Source organism: Phocoena sinus, chromosome 6, assembly GCF_008692025.1.
Source record: "Phocoena sinus isolate mPhoSin1 chromosome 6, mPhoSin1.pri, whole genome shotgun sequence".
NCBI lineage: Eukaryota > Metazoa > Chordata > Mammalia > Artiodactyla > Phocoenidae > Phocoena > Phocoena sinus.
The window spans coordinates 47572794-47591967 of NC_045768.1; the positions used below are offsets into that span (position 1 = coordinate 47572794).

General features: G+C 41.0%; 1 long non-coding RNA gene across 2 annotated transcripts in view; it reads left to right on the top strand.

Moving 5' to 3' along the window:
• The first annotated feature begins 18586 nt into the window (after positions 1 to 18586).
• Positions 18587 to 19174, top strand: part of LOC116756137 — a 139081-nt gene continuing 138493 nt past the window's right edge. Inside the window, exon 1 of one of the 2 annotated variants that reach the window (XR_004350537.1) lies at positions 18587 to 18713. This is a non-coding gene — a long non-coding RNA (uncharacterized LOC116756137). Of the gene's footprint in view, positions 18714 to 18750; positions 18931 to 19174 lie in introns of those variants that run through there. The other variant, XR_004350538.1, reaches the window with a different exon arrangement.

The following is a 19174-nucleotide window of genomic DNA, read 5'->3' on the forward strand; positions in this document are numbered from 1 at the left end:
CAATGAGATTCATTGAGGTCATTTTACTTAGTCCGTTAGAGAATCCTAGGTCTTGAAAACAGCAGTTAATCATTTCTATAGCAAAGTTAGGTCAATAATGAAAACTTAAAAAGCCATGAGTTACACAGTCATGGAGTCTGGACCCCACTATAGTATCACAGTGGTTCTTCAGTAACGAACTGACAATGATTTGGTCTCACATTTAGCAGATGTAACACAAAGGATAATTCCAAATGCAGTCAGATGATTATCAGCATCATTTATATGAGTGTACTTCCCAGCATGTACTCAGGGGTTTACTGACACTTGCTGTTCCTCACAAAATGATTTCTAGTTGGTGGTATTCCAAGTTGGATGTTCCATGTCGAACACAAAACAACTGTTTTGTTTGGCATCAAAAATCAACCTGCTTGAGCTTGCCTCGTGGCGCAGTGGTTGAGAGTCCACCTGCCGATGCAGGGGACACAGGTTCGTGCCCCGGTCCGGGAAGATCCCACATGCCGCGGAGCGGCTGGGCCCGTGAGCCATGGCCGCTGAGCCTGCGCGTCCGGAGCCTGTGCTCCGCAATGGGAGAGGCCACAACAGTGAGAGGCCCGCGTACCGCAAAAAAAAAAAAAAAAATCAACCTACTTCATGAAGAACTGGTTTTCACTTGCCCTTGTTTTTCGGATATGAAATGATTTCCAAGAATTATGGACTGCTGTATACTTTTTAGCTTGTAGCAAAACTCTAAAGCATAAGTCTTAACAAATACCAAAACATCAAATAATCGTTTCCTTACAACTTCACGATAAACAAATGGGATACCATAGCATTGTACAATATCAGAAATACACTTCATGTCTTAGAAGAGCACCATTAAACCCAGATATCTGTTGAAATGAACTGGATATTTTGACTATGAGAGGAGGAATAAGGACAATGTAAAACATAATTTTTGATATTGTTAGCTTTTTTTAGTTGAAGATTCTAAAAGACAAAAATGTTCTCCCACAGTCGAATTCAAATACGTTTATTTACATGTTTTTCACCTCCACTAATTTGCAAGCTCCTCATACCCACCTTTGTATCACCAATGTCGAACAGTACCTTGTACACAGTAGGAGCCTAAAGATGGTACCTGTCTCCTAAAGACCAGACTCTTTGGAAATCAAGTGTACAAGTTTCCTAGGGCTACCATAACAAATTACCACAAACTTGGTGCCTTCAAACAATAGAAATTTATTCTCTCACAGTTCTTGAGGCTAGAAGTCTGAAATTGAGGTGTCAGCAAGACTGGTTCCATCTGGAGGCTCTGATGGAGAATCCATTCTGTGCCTCTCTCCTGGCTTCTGGTAGTTGTTGGCAATCCTTGACATTCCCTGGCTTGTAGCTGCATCACTCCAATCTCTGCCTCTGACTTCACATGGCCTCTGCCTTCTTCCTTTGTGTCTGTGTCTCTGTGTCCAAATTTCTCTCTCCTTTGTCTTATAAAAACAACAGTCATTGGATGGAGAGCCCATCCTAATCCAGAATATCCTCGCCTTAACTTGATTATGCCACAAAGACCGTATTTCCGAATAATTCACAGGTACCAGGGATTAGGACTTAAACGTGTCTTTTTGGGAGACACAATTCAACTCACTCCATAAAAAGTTTAGAATATGTTTCCAAGGAGCCTTGCTTTAACTATTATAATATGCAGAAATGGCAATTATGTTGACTGTGATCCACATGTTTTACATGAATATTAGTTATTGACTTCATTAACAATCTTACCACAGATAAAAATTATATTAATGTATACTGTTTCCTTGACAGATTCATAAAGAAACCAATAACTCTCTTTGAGAAGTATCATGATGATCCTAAAAAGCTTCATTTCCTTCTTCTTGTGAGAAATATTGGCATTTATTTTCAATGTTGATACCTATTTTGAAGGATTCCAAAGAAAATGATCTCTGGCTACATGGCAGAAACAGTGCTCCAAGTGCTCACCACCCCAGTTCCTCTTCCCCAGCACATGGGAAGACAGTTATTCCCAAGGTTGCTTGCAGTTAGCCATGTGTCACAATCTGACCAACAAACTGGGCAGAACCGAAGTAAGCCACTTCTCAATTTAGCCCTTGAAAGCATTCTCCTTAAGCCTCCTTCCTCCCCTTTCCCTGTTAGGGTGACTTTGGGATCACATTTTCCAGTGGCATAGTTACCAGATGAAGGAGGGCTACCTGGATGTATCACAGTGGGACAAGAGTAATGAATGAAGTTGTGCTACTGCCTCATGGCCCAGCTTGCTAATGCAACCTCTGGCTCAAGTTGGTGTCGTTTTGTTTGATTTTGTTTTGTTTTGTTTCATGCAGGTATATAACATCATCTAACTAAAAGAAAACAGAGTTTGGTGCCTTTAAAGCCCTTGGCATACAAAGACTGTGATGAATTCATCTTTGTATTTCTAGCATTTTTCACAGAGCCTGGTTCATCGTGATGTTTGTTTTTCTTTACATCAGGAATCGATCTCCTTCAAGAGCCAGTATGTGTTTTTTTCACCCTTCATAATGCTTCTAATGAAAACTCATTATTTGGCATCCTATAATTTTTAACTACTTAAAAGGAAGAGAAAGATAAGCAGCAACAACAAATGCAAAAAAACAGTGAGTAGCTCCCGTGTCACCTCTCTCTCGTTAAATAGGTAGAACATATTTACTTTAGAGGACAGTATAGCGACAGTGCACACTAGGTTTTGGAAACTAGCTAATAAAGTTCCCAAAACATCCTGCAATATCCACCAGGGAGTTATTAGTTATTTTATTAATGAAAAGGTTATCAATATATAGAAAATAAATTATCTAGAGGAAACCTTACCGATTCACAAAATATTCTTAAAAGGATGAAAATTCGCCCCACTTTAGGCTGATCCAGCACAGAAGCTGTTTTATGACTAACCAGATCCAGAATGAAGTAGGAGAATTTACAACTGGAAATCTTAGCAAATACCAAATCCAGTTGTGACAATTGGGACAACTGGCGGGGGAGAGGTTTGGTGGGCTGTGCAGGCAAGAATTTTAACCAAAATGAGTAGAGAAGTAAGAAGGACAATTATAACTGACAGATCTGAGCAGCCTGCTCAGATAAGCTAAAAATGAGTCAGACCTTCAGTCTGATGACAACTTTGACAAGAATTTTGGAAGTGACAACAAATGGAAAGCTTTATGCATCTAGATCAACACAACTGTTAATTAGAGCCCCCAAGGGGTTGATGCATTTAGCAAATTATTATTTTATGTACATTTTAACTTTCAAATGCTTCAATAAGTTGCTGATAAAAATAAAACCTCATTTTCATATTCTTGAAATGGAAGACACTTCTTTAGAGCTGGGTAAATCATTCCAAGTGTAAGTCTGGAGTTGGTGGAGGTGAGAATGGTTTGTGTCTGCTAAGTGGGACAATAGTGCGGCAAAGGTTTCAAAGACTGTGTTCCATCTGCAAACAAATTTTGCAAATTCCTTTGGAAAAATAAAAAATAACTCCTGGGCTTCCCTGGTGGTGCAGTGGTTGAGAGTCCGCCTGCCGATGCATGGGACACAGGTCCGTGCCCCGGTCCGGGAAGATCCCACATGCCGTGGAACGGCTGAGTCCGTGAGCCATGGCCGCTGAGCCTGCGCGTCCGGAGCCTGTGTTCCGCAACGGAAGAGGCCACGACAGTGAGAGGCCCACGTACTGCAAAAAAAAAAAAAAAAAAAAAGAAACCTTTTAGTCAACAATGAAGATATATTTTTGATAGAAATCTTAAATTATTCATTTTCAGTTAAGGATTTTAGTCCTCTTCCCCCACCCCTTGTAATTAAGAACAGAGAATGGAGAATCCATATTTCCACCCCCCCATATGATGATTAGAAAATAAATGGTTCCCCAGACCAGTGTTAGAGAAAAAAAAAAATTTCATGACACTTGTTAAAGAATGGCAAGGCAGACTTTATTCAGGACCATCATGATAGATGTAGGGACCACTGCAATGGACTCAACTCAAAGTACGGCAAGGAAAAGTGGGAATTTGTAGTCCAGCAGCAGAATTGGGGGCGGGGGAGTGGTCAGTGAATAGAAATCACTAAGGGCAAGGGAGGATTCTCTCTAAACCAACCTAACAGGATTCTTGCTGAAAGGTAGGCCAGGGAGATCAGACAGAGTGTGAGATTTGGTTAAAATGATTTAGGATTTCTTATTAAAACTGGACAATGCAGAGACAATCACAGAAGCCCAAAAGTCAAGGCTTATTTCAGAAGTGAGTTCAGAGAAGCCTGAATAGAGTTTGGTCAAGGAGAGAATCTCTATCACTGGACTGTAGTGAACTGGGTCTCGGGAAAATCACAGGGTGCTTCTGGGTCTGTTGTGAAGCAGCTCCATGACCACAGACAGGTCATTTTATCTCTGGGCACCTGTTAAATGAAAGGTGTGTATTCACCTTTCCAGCTTTAACATTTGGGGATTCCAGAAGGGGAGAAGGACTCTCATTCAGGCCTCATTTCCTCTTAAATAGAAGGATGGATTTAGAGTTTGCAGGAAGTTAGAGGTTCAGCCACTAACTCTCTTCCGTGGCACTCTCCCCACTTTGAACATCTGCTGGTCTTAAGGGTCACCGTGAGGCATTCTTCCTGGCCACAGACATCTCTGTTTACACTTTCCTGCAGTATCCACCAGCAAAAAGAGTCTTTCATTTTGCTTCAAGCTTAACTGTGGGTCAGTTCAAATTCAAGTATATAATCTGACAATGCCTCCACCTTCGTTTCTGGAACGAATCAGTAAGCTTCGAGGGAGGAGGGTGAGAAGGGGAGCAAGTGGTAAATGCATGTGAGTGGAATCAATAGCTTCATTCACCTCATAAGTAGTCTATGAACTGAAAAGACAAAAATCTCTGCAGTCCCATTTCTCGATTGAAATACTGTGGAAGGGCCTGGATTCATAGAGGCTAGAAAAATAGACAAGTGAAATGAACTTCTGGTAAATGATTCTGACAGAACCAAAGGAATCATGTCTTGAATGCCCTGTTTCTTCACAAAAGCCATGACTACCTCACATGGGTTGTTTCACTGACAAACATTCACTCTCGGACACAGCTGAACCCGTCACGTGTGAGAAGCCTCTTGCAATTGACTTTCTCAAGAGCACCACTTGGCTACCACACTTTTTTCTGAAGGGCAGGTAGCCTGCCTTTCCCTGGATGGACACAGCATGCTGCCTCTAAGAGGAGGTGGAATCCATTGTTCTCCTTCCCCCAGAGAGGTTTCTTGGGCTTTTAGCTTAATCAGTCTCCACTTCAAGAACTCAAGTTCTCTCTCCTCATTTTCCCATCAATCCCCACAGCAAAACACATTCCTTTTCCAAATATCTCCAGCCTTTGATCACTGATCTTCCCATCAGCTGTCAGTGAGAGATCTATTAAATGTTTCAGTCTTGAAATCCTTCTGATGAAGGCAAATGAGAAATAAACTTGTGAAATAGCTCCTAGAACATTGATGTCTCTCAATTTTTTTTACTTTCTCCCTGCTCTGAGGCTTAGATATAGAATGGAGACTAGGTTTCAGTGACAGATGGCAGAGGATAATCTTCCATTTTGTCATAAAGTTAACCCTCAGAGGGGCTTGAAAAAGACCTTTCTCTTGGAAAATCAGTGGCTTCATATTTCCTTGCTTTTAATGGGGTAGAAAAAGCATCTCCTTTTTGATTTTCAAGCTAGAGAACATGCCTTTCCTTTTAAGCTAACCCACCTCGAAAAATACAAAGTTGAGGCTGCCTTCTCCACTCTGTTTTATTTATGCTTTCTGTGAGTACCTTGAGCTTTTTTTTTTTTTTTTTTTGAGGTACGCGGGCCTCTCACTGTTGTGGCCCCTCCCGTTGTGCAGCACAGGCTCCGGACGCGTCGGCTCAGCGGCCATGGCTCACGGGCCCAGCCGCTCCGCGGCATGTGGTATCTTCCCGGACGGGGGCACGAACCCATGTCCCCTGCATCGGCAGGCGGACTCTCAACCACTGTGCCATCAGGGAAGCCCGAGCATTTTAATTAATGATGATTTGACTGCTTGAGCCCTAACAATAAATAAGAAAATGGGACTATTAAAGATAAAGCAATAAACAAACCAAAGAAAAGCTGTCTTCCAGTGTTATTTGTTGATATTTTTACAGAGGACAGAAGACTAAATGAAATACAATTCTGAAATTAATTTTTAAGGTTGATAAAGATGATACATGTGATTTTTAAAATGTCTTTTAAATCTTATACTGGCCAAGAAATAACAGGTTTATATGCAGATGAAGCATTTGTTTTATTCTTTGAACAAGTTCAGCCGAAGGAGGTTATGATTTAATGAGTGAACAATACTTGTACTAGGTGTTAGAACAAAGCAGAGAGAATATCACCGAGACCAGTAGCTTCTGATCTTAATCAGTAGAAGACAAAGAAGCCAAGGCAAATTATCAACTGGGCAAGATCCTGGGTATTTCATGATTACCCAACAAAAAGGAGAGCTAAGATGGTTCCAAACATGAAAGGAAGCAGATGGTTAGTTTAGATTGAAGGGAATGTTGAAGGAAGACAATAACCTGGGCGGACGGCTGCTCAGGTAAAAGTCCGCACATTCGGGCTTTGGGGAAAAGTTGTAAAAGGGCACAAGAACACATAAAGGAGAATGGGCCTCTCTGTGGCTTTGAATAATAGTGATGCCTGTTCTCCTTCATGTGGCTTTGCATAATGGTAATGATTGGAAGACACATATATGGTATATGTAGGAAAACCTGGATTCCATTAGAATCCAGACCAGGGGCAAACCATTTTTGCACAGTCTCTCCCAAACTGCCCTCCTACATCGAAAGTCTGACTCCAGAGAGGCTGAAGAGCAAGAACCCTGTCAACTAAAACAAACTGCATAACCTAAAAGTTGAGAATTATGTTTTATTCGGGAACCTTACAAGGACTGTAGGCTGGAGAATCAGCTTCTCAGCTCTGACAGTCTGTTCCAAAGAGGTAAGGGAGGAGCCAGGATATATAGGTGTTTTTGCTGAAAAAAAATGTAGTCAAACATCAAAAGATTACTGCTAGTCACAAAAAAACAGACATCTCAGGTTAGTGATTTCAGTACTTTCCTATGTATGGAAAGATGCAAGAGTCTGGACTTACTGAAATCATTCCCTTGATATGCATCTTAACTATCGAGGGCCATTATCCTGTTTTTCTCCATCCTGAATTCCCCTCAGGGTGCACCGTCAGGTGTGGCTACAAGGGCTGATGGCTGTATGGCCACTGCATCCCTTGTTTACTGAAATGACAGGCAGCATTGTTTTGTCCACATCCCTTTGTAAGGAATGAGGGGGTGGAGAAGCTGGAAGGAGAGAAGACCAGTGTTAAAACCTGGTCCTCTCACATCCCAAGCCAGTCCCATGATGAAGTAATTGCTTCTTCTACTCCAAAGGAACAGATACTTATCCCAGGCCCAGGGAATATTGGAATCATTATTAAAAAGGACAGGCAGTCGAGGTAGCAAAGAATAAGAAGGAAGAACTGGGGGGAAAGAAAGGCGCTTTAAAACCTGCAGCATGGGGTTTTCTCTAACAGACTGAGCACCACATCCCTGAAAGCTTTCTTTCTCTGAGCAGTGACTGAAGACTGGGGACACTCAACCTCCCATCTAAGTTTCATTACATAGTTGCCCATTAAGAAAGGAGCTCACTCTTGGAACACAAGGACTTTTTTTTTTTTTGCTTCTAGACAGGAATGCAATGAAGGACAACATCTTACCATGTAAAAATAAACTCTACATACTCATCCACACATCCTTCAAATCTTTGAAAATGATGAGTTTTCACGGAGAAACTGTTAGGAATAGTGGTTGGGATCTATAATATCATGGATCAATTTTGCTACAGGTGAAATTGTCTTTTGAGTGCTATCATAAGGACCTGGCTACCATTTCCCACATTCCCCCCCCACAAAATTAAAAAAAAAAACTCCAAATAACTAGTTTACAAATTTTGGAACCCACCAAAGTGGGAACTATCTGTAGTCATATTTAATAACATTATAGGTACAAAAGTGAAGCAGACAGCAGCTCAGACTAACTCAGGAACAGAACATGACACAAACCCATTTCCTCAAAAATAAATTAGAGGAAGATGATTCTTGAAAGACAAAAAGGCTGACCCTTGAGTTACTCATGTAAAGTATTTAACATGATGTCTGTCCTACAGTAAGTGCTCAAGCAATCTTCATTAACAAAAAGGAGTCTTAGGACGACACCATCCCAGGGTATGTCAGGAGAGTCGAGGATGGCCCCAAAAAAGGAGTAAAGAATTTTGAGGAGGTGACCATGCCCAGTCATCTCAGGTGATACAGAATCAATTAAGGTGAGGATTGAGGGCTTCCCTGGTGGCGCAGTGGTTGAGAGTCCGCCTGCCGATGCAGGGGACGCGGGTTCGTGCCCCGGTCCGGGAAGATCCCACATGCCGTGGAGCGGCTGGTCCTGTGAGCCATGGCCGCTGAGCCTGCGTGTCCGGAGCCTGTGCTCCGCAACGGGAGAGGCCACAACAGTGAGAGGCCCGCGTACCGCAAAAAAAAAAAAAAAAAAAAAAAAAAATGAGGATTGAGAAAGGGCCTCTATATCTGGCAAGGAGTTCATTAGTGACCTTGAAGATAACAATGAGTTATTGAGGTTGGAATCAGATTCCAGTGGGCTAAGAGAAAGAATGAAGGCATGAAGGGAAATTTCCCAGGAAGGGGAAATCAGGACAGATCAAGGTAAAGTTCTTTAGGATGGGGCAGAATTAAGCTGACTAAGGAAACAAAGTTAGTATGGTAACAATATAAAGAAACAACGGGGAACTTCCCTGGTGGTGTAGTGGTTAAGAATCCGCCTGCCAATGCAGGGGACACAGGTTCGATCCCTGGTCCAGAAAGATCCCACATGCCACGGAGCAACTAAGCCCGTGTGCCACAACTACTGAGCCCTTGTGCCACAACTACTGAAGCCCGTGCGCTTAGAGCCTGTGCTTTGCAACAAGAGAAGCCACCGCAATGAGAAACCCATGCACCGCAACAAAGAGTAGCCCCCGCTCACTGCAACTAGAGAAAGCCCATGCACAGCAACGAAGACCCAACGCAGCCAAAAAAAAAAAAACCAAAAAGACACAATGCTATTAAAAGTTTGTTGGAAGGGCTAAGGCATATAGTTCTACCGTCATCTCAAGAATACATAAACTTGGGACTTCCAAGGAATCAAAATCTGCAGTCTGGGTTTATGGTTTTGTAATGAATTTGCTATGCCAGCCTAGGCAACTAATTCACTTTCCCTGGGTCTCAGTCCATCAACAAGTAATACCAAACATAAAGAGTGTATAATACTGTAGTCCATAACCATTACCATAAAAATATGTGTATAGTAATGCATACATATATAATCTATATCAAGAAGATAGAAAATGCTTTGAAAGTAAGAGTAGTAGAAGATAGTGGTAAGGAAGTGCTAAGTGTTATTAGCAAAATAAGTGTTACAATGACTGCTACTATGTGCTACTCTCTACTGATGATATCATACATTCTGGTTTTTCAAATTTCAAATGCTGGGGCTATGGGACCTCGTTTATACAGGTCTAGGGAAAAATTGGTATTCTTACCAGTGTGTCATCTTTGAAGCAAAGGAGTGATTTTAGGAATAAAAAGTTCACAGTAGAAGCAGCAGAATAATAATGCCTCAATAATCAGTGAAATTATCCTGAGATAATGAATGCTTCTAGGAGGCAGCAGGAGTGGGGGATGAGAGGAATTAAGTGATGAAAATGGCCTTAACTAGATTTTCCTATAATGGAGTTATGAAATAATCTGTATTATTTGGGTTAGTATACAGGGTAAAGATTTTAATTTTGGTCATGTAAAAATCTCTCTTCTCTGAAAGCATCTTTTATTTTGTAATTATCTTTTAAAAGAGAGGTTGTGTCAGCTCTGGACATTCTTATTTTTATTCTTTTCAACTTATTTTTAACCTTCAGATAGTTATGCAAAAGCTAATGAAGTAGCAGAGTCACACCTAGTAAATGAGAAATTGAGAACCAGTGGTGGAGGATGGTGAAAGGAAAGGCAGTGAGTTAAAATACCCTTCACTCCTTCCAAGGCTTCAGTATAAACAATTTAATCACCAACACTCTGATAGTACTGGGTGCTTTCATGTGCCAGCTTCTTACATGACAATTACCTATGAAATAAGTACTATCATCGTCCCACTTCTCAGATGAAAAAACTAAGACTGAGCTCAGTTGGCCCAGGTCACACAGCTGGTGTGTGATGATACCAAGACACTCAAATCTAGACTCAACTGCACTCATACTTTTAAACATTGTGCTGTCTGGCTTCCCTAGTGGATCCCAACTGTGGGTCACTGTGTATTGCTGGCATTGATGCACAGAGCCTTTTCCTGCGGCCAGTCTCAGTGGCAGCTGGGCACTTTGCTCCCCCTGACTCACCCAGCAACAGCCTAATGTTTCCATTGCTGGCATCTTCCCAGTGCTGCCTGGAGTTGTGTTTCCTCGTGTTTATTTTCCTTAATGGAAACTAGAAGCTAAGATTGTTAAATGCATTCAAATAGGGCTGCTTAGGGAAACAGACTTTGTGAAGGCCATACCTTTTAAAAAGCGATCAGAAACCATTTTTTCCCCCTGAAAATCAGAGAGAGAAGGGGGGAAGGAAGGAAACATACACAGACACAGAAAGAGAGAGAGAGAGAGAGAGATTTATTGTCCTGACCTGAGCAGCATACTATCCTATCCTTGCTCATCAAGAATGAACTGCTGGGCTTATTGCAAATACTAAAAATTTTTCTTGAAATTTGGGGGATAAATGTACATTTATTTTTATATAATCTTTAGCAAGATAAAAATTCTATGTAAAAATTTTAAAAATACATATTTTATTTTAGTGGAATTATCTGGTGTTTCTTATCACAGGTGAGATAATAGAAAATTATTTAATGCAAAACAAGAAAATATATGTAAAAAATTTTAAATATCTGTTTTATTTTATTGAAATTATCTGGTGTTTCTTATCACAGGTGAGATAATACAAAATTATTTAATGCAAAAAAAAAGAAAAAAGAATGGGTTCCTGGTATAGTAGAAATCAAGTTTGAGGAATTTCATCCCCCAAAGAAGGAAACCATTAACCAATATTTCCCCCATCTTTTTTACCATATGTGAAATATCAGAAGAATAATTAGGAAGACTCTCACAGATGATACAGTGATTAAGAGGAGGGAACTCTGAAGTCAGATCAGCTGGGTTCAATTCTGGTTCCATCACTTACTAGCTGAGTGGCTCTTTACATAGGTTACTTGACTTCTCTGAATGTCAGTTTTCTCATCTGTTCAAGGGATAAGGATAATGCCAAGTTCAACAGATAGCTGTGAATATTTAATATAATAATCTGTGTAAAGCTGCACATAATAAGTGCTAAATAAATAATAGCTATTTCTATATTAACTCAACTTGGAGAAGGAGGTTGTTATAGCTTCTGAGCTTTGTCATAGCAATTAGAACAAACTGGGTGGATTAAAACAATAGAAATGTATTTTCTCATAGTTCTGGAGCCAAAAGACCAAAACTGAGGTGTCAGCAGGGCTGTACTCCCTCTGGGGGCTCAAAGGGAGACTCCTTCCTTGCCTCTTCAAGCTTCTGGTGGCAATGGCAATCTTTCTGTCTACATCACTCCAGTCTCTGCCTCGTCCTCAATGGCCCTCTCTTCTGTATGTCTTCTTCCCTCTCTTATAAGGACATTTGTCATTGGACTTAAGACCCATTTGGGTAATCCAGGATAATCTCATCTCAAGATCCTTAATTTAATTGCATCTGCAAAGATCCTTTTCCAAATAAGGTCACATTCACAAGGTCCAGGTATTAGAAGGTGGACATATTGTTTTAGGGGCCTCCATTCAACCCTCTACAAGTGTTAAGCATACCTTTCACTTGTCTTTCAACTTTATTTTTATTCCACTCTTATATTGTTTCCTAAATGCTAATGGTATTGCCTTTTTTTTTAGGCCATGCCATGTGGCTTTCCAGATCTTAGTTCCCTGACCAGGGCTCGAATCCTGCAGGTGCCTCCTGCAGTAGAAGCGCAGAATCCTAACAACTGTACTGCCAGGGAATTCCCTAATGGTGCTGCCTTGACTCGAGAAACATTTATGAGTGTTAACTCTATGTTAAGTTCAGTGCCATGGAGGCTAAAAAAATAAAGCATCTTGTACCACAAAGTAATGCAGATCAGAAGTGATTGAGGCTATCAGAGAGATACAGACGAAGGCACTTAAGAGTATGAGCAGTTACTTTGGAAGGGAGAGAGTAATTGAACCAGGTTATGAGTACAATATGGAAGTGTAGGGACAGGAAAATAACATTCTAAGTAGAAGAAACAGCAGGAGCAGTGGAATAGCATAGGAAACGTATTTACAATAGCAAATGGTTTTTGCTTAGAATAAGAGTCTGCAAACTATGACCCAACCATCCTGCCATCTGTTTTCGTATGGCCCCCGATCTAAGGGTGGTTTTTATATTTTTAAATGGCTGCGGGAAAAAAACCCAAAGATTGAAGAAGAATTTTCAGCATGTAAAAATTATATAAAATTCATATTTCTGGGTCCATAACTAAAGTTTTATTGAAATACAGCTACATATTCATTTACATATTGTCTATGGCTTCTTTTGTACTATAATGGCAGATATGAGTAGTTGTGACAGAGACCATAATGGCTAAAGAGTTTAAATATTTACTATCTGACTCTTTACAGAAAAAGCTTGTAGACACCTGCTTTAGCAGAAGCATAAGGAGCCTAAAGGTGAATAAGCTGTGGTTGAAATAAATAACAGTTTAATGTATAACTTATTATACCTTGTAGGTAATGTATTTGGAATTTAGGAGAACCCAAGCCACAGAATTGCCCCCTGGCATACTGGTGGGACACAGATACTGGCAGATATGAGCCTTTTCTTCAACCTTCATGATGCACCATATAGGCAGCCAATTCTTCTACCAACCAAAACCAAATTTATTTGGTTGTTAGTTTTATTTTCTTTTCAGTTGGTTAAATTAATAGTGGGACTGGGCTTCCCTGGTGGCGCAGTGGTTGAGAGTCCGCCTGCCGATGCAGGGGACATGGGTTTGTGCCCCGGTCCGGGAAGATCCCACATGCCACAGAGTGGCTGGGCCCGAGAGCCATGGCCGCTGAGCCTGCGTGTCCGGAGCCTGTGCTCCGCAACAGGAAAGGCCACAACAGTGAGAGGTACGCGTACCACAAAAAAAAAAAAAAAAAATCGTGGGACATTTTCTGCCAAACTGCCCCTTGGGGGAGGGAAAAATGGCAAGAATTACCTTACAATAATCACCAACAATTGAGAGTTGAGTCTCTGTGCCCACTTTAGTTAATAAGGCAGCCCTGGGTAGCAATCATTAAAATGGAGATTTTTCCATGAAGGAGAAAACAGCTCCCTGTTGAATTGGAATCTGTGGGTCTTCAATGGAACTCAGGACTATGCAGTTAAGATTTAAAGAGGTGGGAAAATGAAGGATCCAAACTGCACTCTGCAAAGAAATTTTTATATTTTGTTCTTCACTTTCCCCATGAATCCCTAAGTTGTTATGCTTACATGTATATTCTTACATATAGCAAGCATAAAATAGGAAGGGGCATCATTTTGAAAAATTTTCCTATTCTCTCATTCTGCTTAACTCAACTCATTTATTTATTTAAATACAAATTGGTTCCTAATCTAATTTAAAAATAAGTTGACCCAGAGAAGGGATGGGTCTTTGAAGGCAGTTATACATATAATGGAATATTATTCAGCCTTAAAAAGGGAAACGCTGCCATCTGTGACAGCAGAGATGAACCTTAAGAACATTATGCTAAATGAAATAAGCCCGTCACAGAATGAGGCAATGAACTTTCTCCTTGATAAAATAGTTGCATGCTCTCCCAGCCATGATATTCTACTTTAGATTCAAATTGCACAGGAATAGCTGTTTATTGTAACTTGGTTACGTGCTCTCCCTAGGCTAACAACCGATGGCCAGGGTGTTCTATTGTCACTTTATTAAACAGACTTTGAAGATAGGGTTCATGTCTATTTCATCCTGGAATTCTCTGAAGTACTTGCTCTAGTGCCTTGCACATAGCACATATGCAAATATTGGTTGAATGAATAACAGAATGAAACACCAGCTCTTAGGGACTTATCTTGACCTTTATCTCTGTGCCTTATTTTGTAATTATAGCCTGCAGTTGTGTTGTTTCTGTGGCAGATTTAACCTAAGCATTATGTGGCAAAACCTTTTTTTAAAAAGTTAAAGTTCAGGTTCAGAAATATGTATTATTAAACTAATTTTCAGAGCTTCCCTCTTTTTAATAAAAAATGAACAGAGAGTGTTCACAAGGAACCAGACTATAATTTAAACCCAGATATACATAGTGTATTAAGTAAATCAACAAAAGAAATTAATACAATTCATAGTTTATCAGTCTGGGCTCGCTGCATACTTTCATTCAACCTAGTAAATATTTTCAGTTTTCTTGAATTATAGCAAACCACAGCCCATAGATTAAAGGTGGTCCACTGCTTTTTTCATTGGAACATGACAATGCTCTTTTCCTTACTGTTTTGTCTGTGGCTGCTTTGGTACTACAATGGCAGAGTTGAGTACTCCCAATAGCAATCCTGTGGCCGGCAACATTAAAATGTTTACTATCTGGCTTTTTACAGAAATGTTTGCTGATTCCTGATTTAGACTCTACAACTCTCTTTACTGGCAATGTACTCTCATCTTAGCAAAAAGCTCAAGAAACTATCCTCACCCTCTTTTCTCACTCCAATAGGAGAGGATTGTGATCTGAATCAAAGACAGGTGAAGGGCACACAGAGATTACAGTGGAGCTTTTGTTGGGAGGAGAAAGGAACCAGACTCTTTTCCTATTCATGATTTATGCTGTACTGTATCCTGCTGTCTTTGAAGATAGATTGCAGAAACAAAGTGGGACCATGATGGGTACTGGGAAAGAGTCATGCAGTTGCTGAGGGCAGATTTAGGTTTAAGTTTCCAAAGAGAAAGGTCCAAGCAGGGTGTATGCAGTTTTCATGTGGCCCAGCCCAACTGACCTAGGCCGGCACTGGGGCAGGGCTGGGAATAAAGAGTGAGCCTAAAATCAGCATAACAACCATGTCATTTTCTAGCTCTGTTCCATTATGGGAGACGTTAAAATATTACAAAGTTTCCTTCTCGCAGTGAACAGAAATTCTCTTCATTGGTATTGATTCGTTCTTCTACAGCCTTCTTTGTGTTGTGGGCTGAATTGTGTGTCCTCCGCCCCCACCGCCCGGCAGATTCATATGTTGAAGTACTAATCTTTAGTACCTCAGAACATGGTATCTTCCTTGAAAATAGGGTCTTTAAAGAGGTAATTAAATTAAAATGAGGTTTTTAGAGTGACCCTAATCCAATACACAGAGGAAAGGCCATGTGAATATACAAGAAGAAGACCATCCATAAGTCAAGGAGAGAACCCTCAGTGAGCCCTGCTAACTCCTTGATCTTGGATTTCTAGCCTCTAAAATTGTGAGAAAATAAATTTCTATTGTTTAAGCCACCTAGTCTGTGGTACTAGCAGACTAATATATTGAATACCACGTATCAACCTTCACATATGAGTAGACAACTATCATCTCTTCTGTTCACCTGTTAAATATCTCCTCTCCTCTCACACAGTTTGGTTTACTAACTAGGTACCGTCTCTGGTATATTTTATTTTTAAAATATATAAAGGTTTTCCGAATGTTTCTATTTATTGGTTCAGCAATTCTACCTCCAGGAATTTTCTGTATTAAGGAAAGCACAGTGCTTTATGCACAAAGATTTGCATCCCAGTGATGCATTTTATTTTCTTCAACTTAGAAAAATGGTCTATATATATACTACTTTACTTATTTTACAAAAAAAATTTTAACCCAAAGTACACATCTGGAGATATTTTCAAAATATACGAAAATTTGTAAGTAAAAAGTAAAAATCTCCCCTTACGTTTCCCACAAACGCACTGTCTAGAGATAACTATGGGAGTTATCCTCCCTTCACTTATGATTATAAACATATACTCACACATATCTTTAAACAGAAATGGGAAAACTATTGTGCATAATATTAGAATTTTTTCACTTATGAAAGCATGGAGAGCTTCGTATGGTAATTCAATTCCTCATCCTTCCTTCGCTCACTGCCTTCAGAACTCCTGTCCAGCTTTAAAGAGCCTGGTTTTTGTCTTCCTCTTCTTCCCTAGTGCTCTGTTAAGTGTCCTTTAGGCGCTTATAGTGCCCTGAGCACAGTTAATTGCCTTGCCCAACATATATGACCATAGTTAAGAATAATGGCTCTAGAAGTCAAACTGCCAGGGTTTGAATCCTAGTGTTTTCATTTCCTATGGCTGCTGTAACAAGTTATCACAAACTTGTTCTGGGGATTAGGAGGCGGACATCTTCAAAGAGCTATTATCCTACCTAGAAATACCATCTTGTCAGCGAGATGTGCCTCAGTCTTTGACAACTATTAAAAGAGTAGAGAGATTGTCCCTACTCATAAGGTTGCTAAGAGAATTCAGTGAGTTCATTCATGTGAATAGTGCCTGGAACACAGTCTATGTTCAGTAGTGTTAGTTATTATAACCATATAGTTATCTATGTGCCTTATTTTCCCTATAATAGACTGCTAGTTCCTTGAAGAAAAGAACAGTATTATATACTATGTGCTCAATAAATGTTTGTTAAACTGAATTGCTCCACCTAAGACTATTATTTAGCCAGTAAAAATGGCAGAGAATTTGAAATGTTATGAAAAACATCATCGTATTTTGTTGTCATATTGACAAATGCAAAATAAAATATGCATAGGCAATCACAGCTGTTTTAAATGTGCAGAACTAAAAATTATACATAAAAATACACTGGGAGGAAATATGCCCAAATGTTAACAGTTGGTGGTCTTGGAATGGTGGAATGATGGGTAATTTTTTTATTCCTATTTTTACTTTCAGACTTTCTCTATTGAGCAGATTTATTTTTAAGATGAAAAATAATTTACATCTGATTTACACACACACATACATGCACAGTCACACGCACACACACCTCTTGCTTGTTAAACATTAGAGGTGACATTATACAGAATCAGAACTCAGGTTTTGAGTTACTACCTGGGTTACAGTTCTGGTCCATCATTTAAGAGCCCTGAGTGCATGGAGGCAAGCTGCTGTTGTGAATGTTGTTATTGCTGTAGTTGTGTTTCTGCTTCACTGCCCTCACCTGAGAGCCAAGGAGAGCGATCCTCCACCCAGAGGGCTGCAATGGTTCCAGTAAGATAATGCACGAAAACTCCCAGCACATCACATGACACACAACAGACCCTGAATAAATGTTAGCTACTCTTCCCAGGGTTATGATTCCTGAGAGGATGATGCTGATCTGATCACACATTTTAAGAGTAATAAGGAAAAAAAAAAAAAAAAAAAAAAAAAGAGTAATAAGGAGATATTTGTTCAGAGGAAGGAAGCAGAGAAAACAGAACAAAACCAGCTTGCTGGATCTCAGGATCTATAAGACTTATTTCATTTAAACCCCTCTTGTGTAAGGATGTACCGAATCTGATACTACAAGAATGTTTTTCAAACATTCTGTTTTTAGCAACAGAACTCCCCCCACCCCCCAAATCTCATGCAGGTCCCCCAGATTTAAAACAGATCAAAACCACTGCTCTGGTAAAATGGGAGTCAGGTCGTGTTCTGAGCTCTATGCTGCTCTTACAGAGCTGAGGCTTCTCAGAAAATGATGTGGAAAATGCTCTTCCAACATAAACCTAACTGGTTCACAAACTGTACCTTGCCAGCTTCTTCTGGGAGAGGGGACATGGTGTCCCGGGTACTCTCTTGTGGTTTTAGGGGTAGCAGGGGGCAAAGGGTGCATTAGGAACAGCTGCACCCCGGCTCCTGAACTAGTTGGCACGGCATTTATGCATGTCTCAAGCCTGTTCCTTAGGAGCTGTGCCCTTATGTGAGCCAGAACTACACAAAGGCATTGTCTTCAAACACTGGGGCTCCTCTTTCTTGACGGGCCCTTGTTTACCCATTCATCAGCAGGTGGTGGCTGGAACATTCCCCTTTGATTTTGTGGCTCAGGAGCAGCAGGCTAAAACCTAAGCTGAATAAACATCATATCATTTGGCACTGGCAGCATTCCTGGTAGCCCGGGTCAGGCGAGGTTTAAGGAGGATTAGGTTTAGATTAGAAAAGGGGTTGAGTTATTTTTTTCCCCTGTGGTCTCTCTTAAGTGCCTTAGGGTTTTGTAAGAGGTAACTGGGCTGAGAGCCTGGGCTCATTTGCTCCAGAAATAAAAGTGGTGAGCTCGGTGTTCTTTTCTGGAAGACAGGGGTATGTTCTTCTCCTGAATATGGTTTTTCCCATGAGGGTCAAGAGCTCGACCTTTTCTCTAGAACACCTTGGGCATTTGTGCGCGCGCGCGCCCACGTGGACGCACACACGGGCACGCTCACACCGGTGCGCGCACGCGCGCGCGCACACACAATTTGACTTCTCGGCGGTTCCTGAAACACTCAGGCTAGAGGAATTTTAAGAGCCTACACAACTCGCTAATGGGAGAGACCTCACTCAAGGTGAGCCTTGAGGGGCGGGGTGGTTGTCCTCCCCAGAGTAGCTCTTCGGTGACTACTGGCCGTGCGGCATTGCCCTTGCTGTCACAACGCCAGGTTTCCTTGGCAGTCCGGCCTTGGAGAGGCTGGCCGGAGGCTCTGGCACTCACTCCTGTTTATAGCACAGAGCCTTGCTCCACTCCCTGGCGACGGCTGGCAAACCCAAACTAGCGACACACAGGTTAGTGGGTAGTGGGGGAGGGGAGCAGTACCGCGGCGACTACCTTTTGAAGGCACACCTTCTCCTTAGATTCCCGGGAAGATTGTCCTTTCACCCTGGCGTCTGCCAGCTCCGGCTTTGCTTCTGGGGCAATTGTGGTTGGCTCTGCCCTCTAGGGAAAGAAACTGCTGACTGAATTTTTCCTCCTTGTTCTCTTTCTCAGTGGTGTCCTCCGCACCACCAGCATTTTTTTTTTTAAAGGGTG